A 14212-nucleotide genomic window follows, 5' to 3' on the forward strand; every position below is an offset into this window, starting at 1 on the left:
TCTGTGTGTGTGTGTGTGTCTCTCATGAATAAATAAATAAAAATCCTTTAAAAAAATAAATAAAATAAAATCTTTTTTTAAAAATTAAAAAAATAAACATAAACTTCTGGAAGTCCAATGGGTTTTGGAATCTGGATTTTTTCTGGTTTTATTTTTAATATTTTATTTATTTATTCATGAGAGACACAGAGAGGCAGGGGGAGAAGAAGTAGGCTCCCCACGGGGAACCCGATGTGGGGACTCGATTCCAGGACCCCGGGATCACGACCTGAGCCAAAGGCAGATAGATGCTCAACCACTGAGCCACCCAGGTGCCCCATTCTCTGGTTTTAGAAAGGAAAATCAGTGCATCGATTGTATATTATGTAGCTCCTCCAGGGGACCTGGGACAGCATCTTGTACTCAGGTGCATTTCCGCAGTAAAATCTGTAAGCACCACGTTCTGTGGGATAAATAAGGACTGCAACCTAGTCACATGTCCTTTCGGGTCAGGTTTTGCCATCCTGTAAATCTGGCTTTCAGGCATTTCGGGATTCTTGAACTGGGGACAAGGGAGAAGAAGGCACCCATCCTCTCCAGGGCCGGTGGGTCGTCCCCCTCCCCTCCCGCCACCCCACCCCCACCGCCCTGCAGAAAGGGCGCTGGTCCCCAGGCTTCCCCTGCGCTCCTTCCCGAGCCGCCTACGAGGGGCCGGGAGGAGCCCGGCGCTGGCTGGTGCGCGCGGAGGCGGCTACAGAGTTTCCAAATAGGAAAAGCGGCTGCGGGCCCGGGACGCGGCGGGGCGTTCCCCGGCTGCCTGCGCCCTGAGTCACCCGGTAGGCAGCAGGCGGCGCAGGAATGCGGCGGGGGCCCGGCGCCCCGGGGGCGGGGGGTTGCGCGGCGAGGGCACAGCAGCGCTCAGCCTCCGGGGACTAAGCGACACCCGCCCTGCGGACCCCTGGGGTACGCGCGCTGCCCTGCGCTGCAGAGAGGACGCGCCCCCACCCGCCCCGCTCGGCCCTCCCCGCCAGCGCTCCTCCTCGAAGGGCGCCCTTGCTCTCTGGGCCTCCGAAGGAGATGTGGGGAGAAATAGTACAACTTCCTAGTCTCTTTCTTTGTATTTCATCCTTTAAAAATTTTCTTTCAAACATGTAGTATATTCACATATTCTAGGTATTCACATATTCTAAGTATCTTTCTCACCTGAGAAAGGTAGATACCAGGGTCTCCAAGAAAGATTTGTACACCCATCTGGGTAGAAGCATTATTCTCAGTATCCAAAAGGTGAAAGCACAGGGGTCCATGGAGAAATGAAAGAATAAACAAAATGTGGTATATATAAAATGCGGTGGAATATTATTCAACCTTAAAAAGGAAGAAAATTTAAAAAAAAAAAAAAGGAAGCAAATTCTGACACCTGCTGCAGGATGGATGAACCTCGAGGACATTATGCTCAGTGAGAGTATTCGGTGACATAGAGGCAGATGTTGGAGGATTCCACTTCTAGAAAGTGACTAGAGTGGGGACACTGGTGTTTAGTGGGCACAGAGCTCTGGCTTGGAAAGGTGGGTGACTCCTAGAGGGGGAGAGCGGGAGGACTACACAGCAGTGTGAATGTGCAGGATGTCGCTGAGCGGGATACCTCAGAAGGGTTAAGATGGTAAACTTCAAGCTATATGTGTTTTACTACAAATTTTTTTCAGAAAAGAAGAAGAATGTAAAGGTGCAAAAGTCAGTCCTCTACCTCCTGTCCAGCAGCCATGCAGTTCCTTACCCCAAGCCCCCTAATGTCACCATCAGTTTTGTGTATCCTTCCAGAGAGAAGCTATACATATACAAGCAAGTCCATCTGACATGCATCCTATAAATGTGTAAGTATAAACATGAATACAACATATCTATGCACACTTTTTCTTTTTTAAAAAGTGTAGACAGCAGCATACTCACACTTTACCTTTTCCACTTTCTATACAGATGAACTTCCTCATTTTGCTTTTTTTTTTTTTTTTTAATGGCTAAAAAAAAAAAATTGGCTATGGGGTGCCTGGGTGGTTAAGCCTTGAAGTCTGCTTGGGATTCTCTCCCTCTGCCTCTCTCCGCTGCACACACACTCTCTAACTACATACATACATACATACATACAATCTTTTTATTTTTTTAAAGACTGTATGTATTTATTTGAGAGAGAGAGAATGAGCAGTAGAGGGGCAGAGTGAGAACAGGCTCCCCACTGAGCAGGGAGACAGATGTGGGAATTGATTCCAGGACTCCAGGATCATGACCTGAGCCAAAGGCAGATGCTTAACCAACTGAGCCATCCAGGTGCCCCAAAGACAATCTTTTTTTAAAAAATGGCTTCACTGTGCTCACTTTAGGAGCACATATACTAAAAACAGCTTTGCCGATAGAATTTGCACAAAACTCACCCACTGTAAGTATACTGTACAATGATTTTTAGTAAACTTACAGAATTGTGCAGTTTTGAGTATAATCGATTTTCAAATACTTCCATCATCCCTAAAGTTCCTTTGGGTCCTTTAAAGTTTAATCCTCACCCCCACCCCTCACCCCACTAACCATCGAGCTGCTTCCTCTCACTATGGCTTGCCTTCTCTGGAAATTTCATATGGTCATTTGTGTCTGGTTTCTTTTACTAAACATCACGTCTTTGAGATTTATCCATGTGGTAGCATGTTTAATGAGTTTACTCCTGAGTAGTATTCCATTGTATGGGTATTTCACATTTTGTTTATCCACTCACAAACTGATGGATATTAGGATGTTCACAGGATTTTTGTTGTTGTTGTTTTTTTTTAAGGATTTTATTTATCTATTCATGAGAGACACACAGAGAGAGGCAGAGACCAAGCAGGGGGAGAAGCAGCCTCCATGCAGGGAGCCTGACGTAGGACTCGATTCCAGGACTCCAGGATCACACTCTGGGCTGAAGGCAGGGGCTAAACTGTGAGGCCACCTAGGGATCCCCTGTTCACAGGTTTTTATAATGTGAATGATGCTGCTATGAGCACTCGCAGACAAGTCTTTGTGGTGCCCATGTTTTAATTCCTCTTGGGTGGATAGATACCTAGAAGCATTGCTGCGACACGTGATCAGTTTTTGTTTAACTTTTTAAAAAACTATGAAACTGCTTTCCAAAGCAGTGGCACCTATTTACATTCTCCCCAGTGGTGGATGACCATTCTAAATTGCCCACATCCTCGACAGCACTTGTTATGATCTTTTTGATTCTAGAGGGTGTGAAGGGGTATCGCATGTGGTTTTAATTTGCATTTCCCTGATAAAAATGAAACGGAGCATATTTGTGTGCTTATTGACCATTTGTATATCTTCTCCAATAAAATGTCTACTCAATCTTTTGTCCATTTTTTTAAAAAGATTTATTTATTTATTTATTTATTTATTAGAGAGAGAGAGAAAAACGCATAGACACAGGCAGAGGAAGAAGCAGGCTCCATGCTGGGAGCCTGACACGGGACTCGATCCCAGGACTCCAGGATCACATCCTGGGCCAAAGGCAGGCGCTGAACCGCTGAGCCACCCAGGGACCCCTCTTTTGTCCATTTTTAACTTCAGTTGTCCTCTTATTGTTGAGTTACAAGACTTCATTCCTTTTTTAAAAAAGATTATTTATCTATTTATTCATGAGAGACAGAGATAGAGAGACAGAGATATAGGCAGAGGGAGAAGCAGGCTCCCTGCGTGGAGCCCAATGTGGGACTCTACCCCAGGACTCCAGGATCATGCCCTGAGCCAAAGGCAGGCACTCAACCACTGAGCCACCCAGGTGTCCCAGATTTTATTCTTTTTTATTTTTAATTTATTAGTTTTTAATTTTTTTTAAATTTATGATAGTCACACAGAGGAGAGAGAGAGAGAGAGAGAGGCAGAGACACAGGCAGAGGGAGAAGCAGGCCCCATGCACTGGGAGCCTGACATGGGATTCGATCCCAGGTCTCCAGGATCGCGCCCTGGGCCAAAGGCAGGCGCTAAACCACTACGCCACCCAGGGATCCCAGATTTTATTCTTTTTTATAGCTCAGTTGTGTTCCGTTGTATGGATGAGGCATAATTCGTTTGTTTCTTATTGAAATCTCTTTAAAATTGTCATTTTATGTGTAATTTTATAAAAATATATATAATTTCACAGTGAGCATACTATATTAGTGTAATAGTATATGTTCCTGACATAAATAAGTAAATAAATACATTTGGGGGATATAGCCTAAAATTATTTTCCTGAAAGGGTATCAGTAAAGTTTGGAGAGCCCTGGCCTGAGCCTTGATCCTCCTGCCGGCTGGCCTCACCTCATCCTTCAGGCCTGTTCCAGCCATCCTGAGCTTGCTTTGGATGCCCTCGGCCCCTGCACCCTGTCCTGGCCTCCCTTGGCCTGCGTCTGCCCAGCGACATGGCTTCACGCGCAGTCTAAGCTCAGTTGCTCCGAGGGACCAGACTCTGCTGGTCATTTCCTCTCCCCCTGGTTGGTTGGTTGGTTGGTTGGTTCGTTCATCTTCTTCATTTTGACCATCATCATCGCCACCATTTATTGCAGATGTACCTTATGCCCGGATCAAACATTTCATCCTCCGACCAAGCTCGTGAGGTGGAGCTTCTTTGTGGCATCTTGCTGAAGAGGAAGCAGAGGCTCAGGTGGGCTACATGTCTTGTCCTTAAGGGTTGGCAATGGAATTCAAGCACAGGTTGACTAACTCCAAAGCTCATACCTGTGGCTGGTCCATGACCCTACCCTGGAGGGATTTCCTCTGATTCTTGGCAGACATCTCGGAGTTATCTCTGATGAGGGCAGTGTCAGGGGAGGACCTGAGAAATGAGAACTGAGGGTAACCTGCTCATCCCAGGCCAGGGCAGCTGCGGAGCAGGTACTATTTGGGGCAGGACAGGGGTAAGGTAGGAGAGCCTGAGGTCCCCAGAGCGTGGGCACCTCTGCCCTCTTCCCACCCCAGCCTCAGGCTCAGCTCACAGGGTGGGAGAGAGGAGGTGAAGCCCAGAGTATGGGGGATGTAAGAGGTACTCGGGCTTTCTGAACTTTGTGAGGAAAAAGCTAAGCTCTATAATCACACTTGGTGCTTTCACTTTCCCTGTTTCTCAGTGAGCTTTTCTTTTTTTTTTTTTTTTAAGGTTTTATTTATTTATTCATGAGAGACAGAGAGAGAGAGAGAGAGAGGCAGAGACACAGGCAGAGGGAGAAGCAGGCCCCATGCAGGGAGCCCGAGGTGGGACACGATCCCAGGACTCCAAGGATCATGCCCTGGGTCAAAGGCAGGCGCCAAACTGCTGAGCCACCCAGGGATCCCCTCAGTGAGCTTTTCTATTGGAAAACTCTAGCCTTGTCTGAGCTGAACCAAAGGAGAAGGGATCTGTGGGCACCCAAGGGGATGGGGAAGGACAAGGGGTCAGGCCCCCTCTGACAAACAGTATCAGCTCTCAGGAGCTCACATCTGATGACTCCATCATTGGTTCCAGAAACATGCATGAATGCCTCCCTGGTGTTCAATCCATACCCCTTGACCTGGCATTCAAGCCTTTCCCTCTTTCAGCTTCAGCCTTTGCTCCTCTCTATGCTAACCCTCTGCCCAGAATCTTCTTTCTTCTCCAACTCCCCAGATCTAACATTCAAATGGCAGTCACCCTTCAAGGCCCAACCCAGATGCATCCTCTTCCATGAAGCCTTCCTTGATCCCCTTAACTAAAAATGATATCTCCAGGACACTTGGGTGGCTCAGTGATTGAGCATCTGCCTTCGGCTCAGGGTGTGATCCGGGAATCTGGAGATCATATCCCATATCAGGCTCCCTGCGGGGAGCCTGCTTCTCCATCTACCTGTCTCTGCCTCTCTCTGTGTGTCTCTCATGAATAAATAAATAAAATCTTTAAAAAAATAAAAATAAAAGAGACATCTCCTTCCTCTGAACTCCCACAGCCCCTGGTTCATACCTTTCAGAGGGCACATTTCATTGTTCTGTCAACAGTAGGCACTGTTACCCCACTCCTCATTCATCTTCCTTCAGATCATAGCACCCCAATCTTCCCCTAGATTTGGCATGTGATCCAGAAGAAGCTGACTGCACCCAAGTATCCAGAGAGGGGCCTATGACCCAGGCCTAGCAGCCAAAGCATCACATGTTCTCTTCAACACCCCCATCCCCATCCCCAACAGAGATTGGTTCAGGATCAGGCCTGGGACCCAGAGTCAGTTAAATCAGGGTTTTCCTGGTATGACCAGGAGATGGACCCATCTTTTCAGGTGAGACTGACAAACACAGAATATAGTCCTAGGAGAATGAAGCCAAAACAAAGAAAAGCAGAGCCAGGCAGATTGCATACAAGGCCTTGGAGTCAGCCGAGTCTGAAGCTGGATTTTTTTTTAGACATGGGGACAAAATACTCTTTTTTTGAGTTGGTTCAGTTTGATTAACTCAAAGCATGGACTTAAGGTAACAGAGAAGTTAGGGGGCTAACAAAAAGATAAAGATGTCAGCTTTGATAAACTTACTTTGAATTCTGCAATCAGAACATCTAAAGAGTCCATGTTAATTTTGGCACACACACACATCACACACATTATTTCAAAAAATAGTGTTTAAAAAGAAGATAGTATTTCAGGGGCACCTGGGTGGCTCAGTGGGTTGAACATCTGACTCTTGGTTTTGGCTCAGGTCCTGATCTCATGGGTCGTGTGATCAAGCCCTATATCAGGCTCCACGCTGAGCAGGAATCTTCTTGGGAAATTCTCTCCCTTTGCCCCTCCTCCTGCTTGCTCACTCTCGCTCTCTCTCCAAAATAAATAAATCTTTTATATTTTTTTAATTTTTTTAAAGATTTTTTTTAAGTTCTTTTTTTTTTTTTAAGATTTTATTTATTTATTCATGAGAGAGAGAGAGAGAGAGAGAAGAGACAGACACAGGCCAGAGGGAGAAGCAGGCTCCATGCAGGGAGCCTGACGTGGGACTCCATCCTGGGTCTTCAAGATCAGGTCCCGGGCTGAAGGCGGCGCTAAACCGCTGAGCCACTAGGACTGCCCCATAAATAAATCTTTTAAAAAATTAGCATTCCAGAAAATTACATTTGAATCTGAATCACTTTCAGAAGTGAGAAGCACACAACCTTTTCTATCTAGACATCCAGTTACTTATAACTAAAAAATCCCTGACTGTTATACTCCCCTGTGTTGTGATTTTTCCATAGCTAATGTCCTATTTGAGCCTATGGGATAGAAGTTCCTGGAAGGCAGGGCCACAGCCTCTTGGCTTTGTGCTCCCCCAGCACCCATACAGGGTCCTCCCCACAGAGACACTCGGAGATGAGCGTTTGAGAACTGTCTGGATGAGGAGTGAACACTCTCACTGTCCTGGCCCAGGCAGGAGCCAGCCCAGGGTCCTGAGACCCCCTCCTTCTCCCCAGGCCTGACCTGATAATGGGCAGCCCTACCCTGGGCTTCCTGCCTGCCACTCCCAGCCCATGGCTCCAGAGTCAGTGGGGGCCAGAAAGTGGTGATTGCCCAGATTGCAAGAGCTCTGCATCCACAGGGATACATCTAAAAGACAATATGAGGCTCAGAGACTTCCAGGCACTCTGGCCAGCATCTGGAGAGGAGCCAGTGGCATCTGGGCCTTAGTGTTTGGAAGCTTTGGGAGGGTGCGGTGTGTGGACACAGAGAAGCTGTGCCAAAAATGAGCAGCTTGGGAAAGAAGCAATAGGGAAAAGCCTAATGCCGTGTGGAAGAGGAAGCAGAGCAGGAGGCCAGACCCCAGGGGTCTCTGCTATGTGGGGGCTCAGAGAGACCTTCAGTACTCTCCCATCTGTTTCTGGTGGCTTGTCTTGGGGCAGTCCCCTCAGCCCCATGCTTACTCTGGGACTCTCATAACAACATGTCTGGTGTTCTCTGTTCTCAGTAGCCAAGTGGGTACAACAGTGATGTGTCTGGAATTCTGTTCTGGTATATTAGTCAGAAACAGCCATAGTGAGCTGCAGTAAAAAATTAATCTCTCAAAAAAAATTAATCTCTCAATCTCAGGGCTCTAGCACAACAGAGATGTGTCTCACTCACACAAGTCAGACAACTCTCCAGGTCAGCTGTCCTTTGTACAATGGCCTGCTGATCCAAGCTGCATCCTTCTAGGGGCTCCTCCCTTTCAAGCCATGGCCCCTATATTCACCACTAACAGGAAAAGAACAGGAGGGTCCAACATTTAAATGCTTTGGTCCAGAAATGACATATGTCCCTTCCATTCACAACCCACCGATCAGAGTTAGTCACATGACCACAAGGAAGGCAAGGAAGTGTGGAGGAGCACATGGCTAATCAGTGAGTACTGGGTGCCTCTGCCACACCGGGTGTCCCAGGGAATAGGGATACAGAGGCACAAGGAATTAGCCAACTTTGAAGTTGAATAATTAGGTTCAAACCCAGCCTCCATCAATAGTTAGCTCTGTGACCTTGGGAAAGTTCATTTCTCTGAGACTTACTTTTCTCATCTGTAGAACAGGGATCAAATAAAAGTCCCTACCTCATTAGACTGTTAAGAAGATTAATCAGATAGTGCTCATAAAAAGTGCTTAGCAATCCCTGGTACGTGGTAAGCACTAACAAATACAGGCTATTTAATTAGCCTCAATTTGCTTAGAAAAAGCTGAAGATGCTCAATATATGATTGAGGAGACTAGCTAAGACACCAGCAAAGCAGGGGACATCTGGTCCAAAACTGGCCATGCCCTAAGCCCAGAGCACCCTTGTCTCCTTCCCTCCCTTCTAGAAGGATCTATATGGACCTGCAGTGTGCGAGAGTTCTGTCCTCTTTCCCAAGGCACCTGTGTCTGAAGCCTTGGTGTTAGTTGTGAGGAGAAAGCCTTGGTCCTCAGTTGAGAGAATTTCAAACATTGTGAGCAGATGAGGAAGGGGGAGATCTGCTCCCAAATGTTGCTCCTGCTCCTGTTTTATGGCAAAAAGGGTGCTCAGAGAATGGAAGACCTCAGTGTGGATACTAAGATCCCTGAAAAGCTTCTTGGAAGCTGATTTAGCTTCTTGGAGTCAGATTTAGGCAAAGTGTCTAGAAGGAGGTGCAGGGGGTGGCTGAGTGAGGTGGAAAGCAACTTCTGAGACAGAGGAAAATCATGAGACATCCACACTTGGGAAGGGGTTTGTCAAATCCAAACAGCCCTCTACAGTTTATAGAACAAGCTCTCAAGGCTGGTTAAAACTCAGCAGGGCTCAGTGGCAGGGGCAGCAAAATCCAAATTCTTCTTTCCAGTGTCAAGTTGTCCCTGGGAAAGAGCTGCGGAGCCAGGAGCCACATTTTTCCAGGCTCCCTGTGTCGAACTGTGGCCCCACAATAGGTCCTTGCCAATGGAAAGTGAGCAAAAGTAAATAAAGGGTGTCACCTCTGTGCCAAGGCTTTCGCCAAGTGGTTATGCCTTCTGCAGGGTTTCCTTCCCCTCCTCCTAGATGGGTGCCAAGGATGACAGCTAGACCAGGGGATGGTAGGGCTTCAAAAATGCAAAAAGCCCGGTCTCTAAATTGTCTCTAAATCACTGCATTGGAGGAAAGCCACCCACAATCCCAGAACTACTGCTCAGAACTGGTATATTAGTAAGACGGAAGCAATGTATTTGGGGGTTTCATTGTTACAGAACTGACATTGTCTCAAAGCACGGTGGGTACACCTTTCCTGGAAGGGGCTTGAGGGGCATTGTGGAGAATACAGAGGGGTGACAGCCCCCTTTGGCACTGCCACTGCCCCCCAACATTCCTTTTGCCTAGCAACAGGGCTATCCCTGTGACTTCCTCCCCTCCCTCCTCTCACCCACCCTTCCTAATGGATGGGGGACAGAACCCAGGATGGGTGGAGCTTCGGTTTGTTCAGTTTCTGCTTCTTGAGAATCTTTCCTTAGAGCATGACGTGGAAGTTTTGGCCTTTGTGAGAGGTGTGGGCAGTTGCCTCTGTAACTGGGTGGGGTGACATGAAGAAATGGGGCTGGAGAAACCTTGAGGGTGGCAGTAGGTAGGGGAGAGCAGACAGCCAGCCCAGGAGTGTGGTGGTGATAGTTTGAGCCCAGTAAATCCTAGGTGCTTCTGCTTCCATGTCTTCCCTACAGGCTGAGCCAGCTGAGGACCAGAGGCCACCACAGCCTCTCATACAGAGGACAGAATGTACCACAGAGGGCCATGCTCCTCCCAGGCCAGGGTGGCAGCAGCGCCCCCTAGAGGGCTGGTTGGATTGAGGCAGCTCAGAAAGTTGGGGAAGGGAGAACAAGAACACTTTCCCAAGACCCCAGTTTTGGCACTGGCCTGCCCTTCCTCTCCTAAGAGGAAGTTGAGGAAGGCCTTCCCTTCTTGGGAACAGGAGAGGGAAAGGAAGCTGGCCTTCCATGCTTTATCGTGCATCTGACCTCCCTCCGGTCACATCAACGTGTTTGTCACTCCCTCAGCCCTTCTGCAGTTGCCTGCAAACAATGGCACCTCCCCCATCTCCATGTCCCAACATCTAGGACCTCCTGAAAGTCTGTCCTTCCTGTCACTGTTCTGGCTTCCAGCTCTGTTGCAATACTAGAAAATGAAATTTGAAAAATTTCATTTAACAACAGCATGAAAAAAAAAACAAAAAACAAACATGAAATACTTGGGAATAAGTTTCACAAAAGATGCATAAGACCTGTGCACTACAGGGTGGGGGGATGGGGTAACTGGTGACAGGCCTTAAGGAGAGCACGTGATGAGATGAGCACTGGATGTTATACTATATATAAGTTGGCAAATTGAATTTAAATAAAATATATTTTTAAAAACTGACATAAACTGGGAAAATAAAAAAATTTTAAAAAACCTATGCACTACAAAATATTGCTGAAAGAAATTTGAAATTCAAGAAGACCTAAGGAAATGGAGAAATATGTTCATGGATTGGCAAAACTCAGTATCAAGTATCAATATTGAGATGTCTATTCTCTCCAAAATGATCTACAGATGCAACCCAATTTCAATTATAATTCCAGCAGAGCAGATTCTTTTGTAGAAATTCACATGTTGACTCAAAAATTTTTATGGAAATGCAGAGGATCTGGAATATTCAAAGCTTCTTGAAAAAGAAGAAAATTAGAGAATTTACCCTACCTGACTTCATGATTTATTATAATGCTATAGTAATCGAGGCATTGTGGTATTATCACAATGACAAACAAATGGATCAATGGAATAGAAGAGAGAACCCAGAAATAGACCAACAATTAAACTAGTCATTTGATTTTTTTATACAATCACCAAAGCTTTTCAATGGAAAGGGGAAAGTTTTTTCAACAAATAGTGGTAGAACCAGCTATCCACATGGAAAAAAAAAAAACTTCGGGACACCTGGGTGGCTCAGAGGTTTGGCGCCTGTCTTCTGCCCAGGGCATGATCCTGGAGTCCCAGGATCAAGTCCCACATCAGGCTCCCTGCATGGAGCCTGCTTCTTCCTCTGCCTGTGTCTCTGCCTCTCTCTGTATGTCTCTCATGAATAAATGAAATCTAAGAAAGAAAGAAAGAAAGAAAGAAAGAAAGAAAGAAAGAAAGAAAGAAAGAAAGAAAGAAACATCAACTTCTCCTTCACATCATTCACAAAATAATGATAGACCTCAACCAAAAACTAAAATCATAAAGCTTTTGAAAGAAGATATAGGAGAATATCTTTAAGACTTAGCAGTAAACAAAGATATCTTAAAATAGACTACAAAAAATAACTATATTTAAAAGATTGATACATTTTTCTTCATCAAAATAGAAAAACCTTCTGCTCAGGACTCCTGGGTGGCTCTGCGGTTGAGCATCTGCCTTTGGCTCAGGGTGTGATCCCAGGATCCATGATCGAGTCCCAGATTGGGCTTCCTGCAAGAAGCCTGCTTCTCCCTCTGCCTATGTCTCTGCCTCTCCCTCTCTGTGTCTCTCATGAATAAATATATAAATATTTTTTAAAAAGAAAATAAAAACCTTCTGCTCATCAAAATACACCATTAAGAAAATTATAGCAAGCCTCAGGCTAGAAGAAAATATTTGCAAAATATATCTGACAAAGGACGTGTATACAGAATATATAAAGAACCCCTACAACTCTGTAATAAAAAGATAGAGAACCCAATTCTTAAAATAGACAAAAGATTTGAATAAGACTTCACAAAGGAAATATACAGATGACCAAGAAGCACAGGAAAAAGTGCTTAACATTATTAGTCATTAGGAAAATGAAGAATAAAATCACAATGAGACACCAACATACACCTACCAAAATAGCAAAAATTAAAGACTGACAGCATCAAATGTTGGCACTGGAGTAATCAGAGCTCTCACACATTCCTGGAAGGAATGTAAAATGGTTCAACCACCTTGGATAAAGATCTGGTAGTTTCTTAAAACACAAACCATCTCAACAATTCTACTTCTAGGTATTCACCTAAAAGAAATGAAAGCATGTCCAAAAATATATATATATATATATGACCACAAGAATGTTCATTGCTAGAAACAGTTCTGATGACTATAAAATAAGAATAAATACTTTATTTTGGTATAATCATATAAGGGGATTTACTTAGCAATGAGAAGAATGAACTACCTATACATGCAATATTATGAATGAATCTCCCATTGGGCTAAAAGAACCTAGACACACAAGAGTACGTATAATGCAATTTGACTTATACAAAGTCCTAGAATAGGCAAAACTAATCTCTGGTGAAAAAAATGAGAATAATGGTACCTGGGTAGGGAGAGGAAGAGATTGGGAAGAAGCATAGGGGATTTTCTGGGGTGATGATGACATACTGTGCCTTGATAGGGATTGGAGTTACTACACAGCTGTGGGCATTTGTCCAAATTCACTCATCCTTGAGATTCGGGTATAATTAAGACCTGTGCATTTCTTGGATATAAATTTTACCTAAAAAGAGATAAACAAATACTGAACTCTCATTAATTATGTTCATCCTAAAGTGTTTCTGGGTAAAAGATACTGATGTCCACAACTTTCTTTGAAATGATTCAAAAAAGTTAAAGGATGGAAGGGTGGGTGGGTGGGTAGGTGGAGAGAGATGTATGGATACAAGATTCAGCAAACAGAGCAAAGTGTTAAACGTAGAATCTAATTGGTATATGAGCACGCACATAAAAATCTTTCAAATCTTCTGTATGTTTAACATTTTTCTTAATAAAATGTTTTTGGAGAAAAGAGCAAAACAAATTGTTTCCTGCTGTATCCTCAGGACCTAGAACAGTGTCAGAGCATGCAGTAGGTGCTCAATAAATGCTTATAGAAAGAAAGAAGAAAAGGCGAGGAGATAATGTCAAATAGGATACAAGAGCAATTCCTCAGGAGTACCCTCACTTTCCCACTTCCCCTTTTGTACCAAGTTCTCTTTTTCTTTATGACAGTTGGAAGAGTGTCACTATTCCTCTCCAAGACCATTGGCTCCATATGCTCCAGGTACCATCTCCTCCCAACTTATCAAGAACTGGACTCCTGAGAAATCCTACCCTTTCTACCACCAGCAATTCGTCCTCTGAATCAGGTCATTTGAAACTCCTCCTTGACTCCATGTGCACATCCAACTTCTGTGCCATTTTTTTGGTCCAGTGGTTCTGTTGATATGCTGTATTACGTTCATTGATTTTTGGATGGTAAACCAACCTCACATGTCTGGGATAAATCCCACTTGATCATGGTATCTAATCCTTCTGATATGTTGCTGGGTTTGATTTGCTAGTGTGTTGTGGAGGATTTTTATATCTCTAGTCATTATTTTTATTGATCTCTATTTTTTTCTTCTTGTACTGAATTTTGCTTGGTTTTGTTATCAGGGTAACAATGGCCCCATAGAACGAGTTGGGAAGTGTGTAGTTTCTTTCTGACTAATCTTTTGCTCAAGTTTATCTCTTGATCTTTACAACACTCTGAGAAAAAGCCAAGGCCAAGGAAGGTTTAGCTGGGGTTCTCGACTTGAGCACACAACACAATTAACTGGGAACTTGTTCAAAGCAGATTCTTGGGTTTGGGCTCCAGAGATTCTGACTCAGAAAGTCTGCAGCAAGGCTGGGGATTCTGTATTGGCAACAAGCACCCCCGAGAGATTCTGGGATGAGTGCCCTCTCGTTTCATTTTAAGAAACATTGACACAGCTAAGTAGCCACAGAGGATGGGCTAGAAAAGTAATGTTTCTTCATCCAGGAGT

The 14212-nt window shown here is 44.8% G+C and overlaps 1 long non-coding RNA gene across 2 annotated transcripts; it reads left to right on the plus strand.

Moving 5' to 3' along the window:
* Window positions 1–497: 497 nt before the first annotated feature.
* On the plus strand, window positions 498–13849 carry LOC112655307 (uncharacterized). Of its 2 annotated transcripts, none has more exons than XR_004818990.2 (4): window positions 498–584; window positions 1683–1850; window positions 4551–4648; window positions 13416–13849. It is a non-coding gene; the product is annotated as an uncharacterized LOC112655307 (long non-coding RNA). The 2 variants fall into 2 exon arrangements; XR_004818991.2 differs by lacking the exon at window positions 498–584 and adding an exon at window positions 679–815.
* Window positions 13850–14212: the final 363 nt, after the last annotated feature.

Source organism: Canis lupus, chromosome 9 (genome assembly GCF_003254725.2).
Source record: "Canis lupus dingo isolate Sandy chromosome 9, ASM325472v2, whole genome shotgun sequence".
Lineage (NCBI taxonomy): Eukaryota > Metazoa > Chordata > Mammalia > Carnivora > Canidae > Canis > Canis lupus.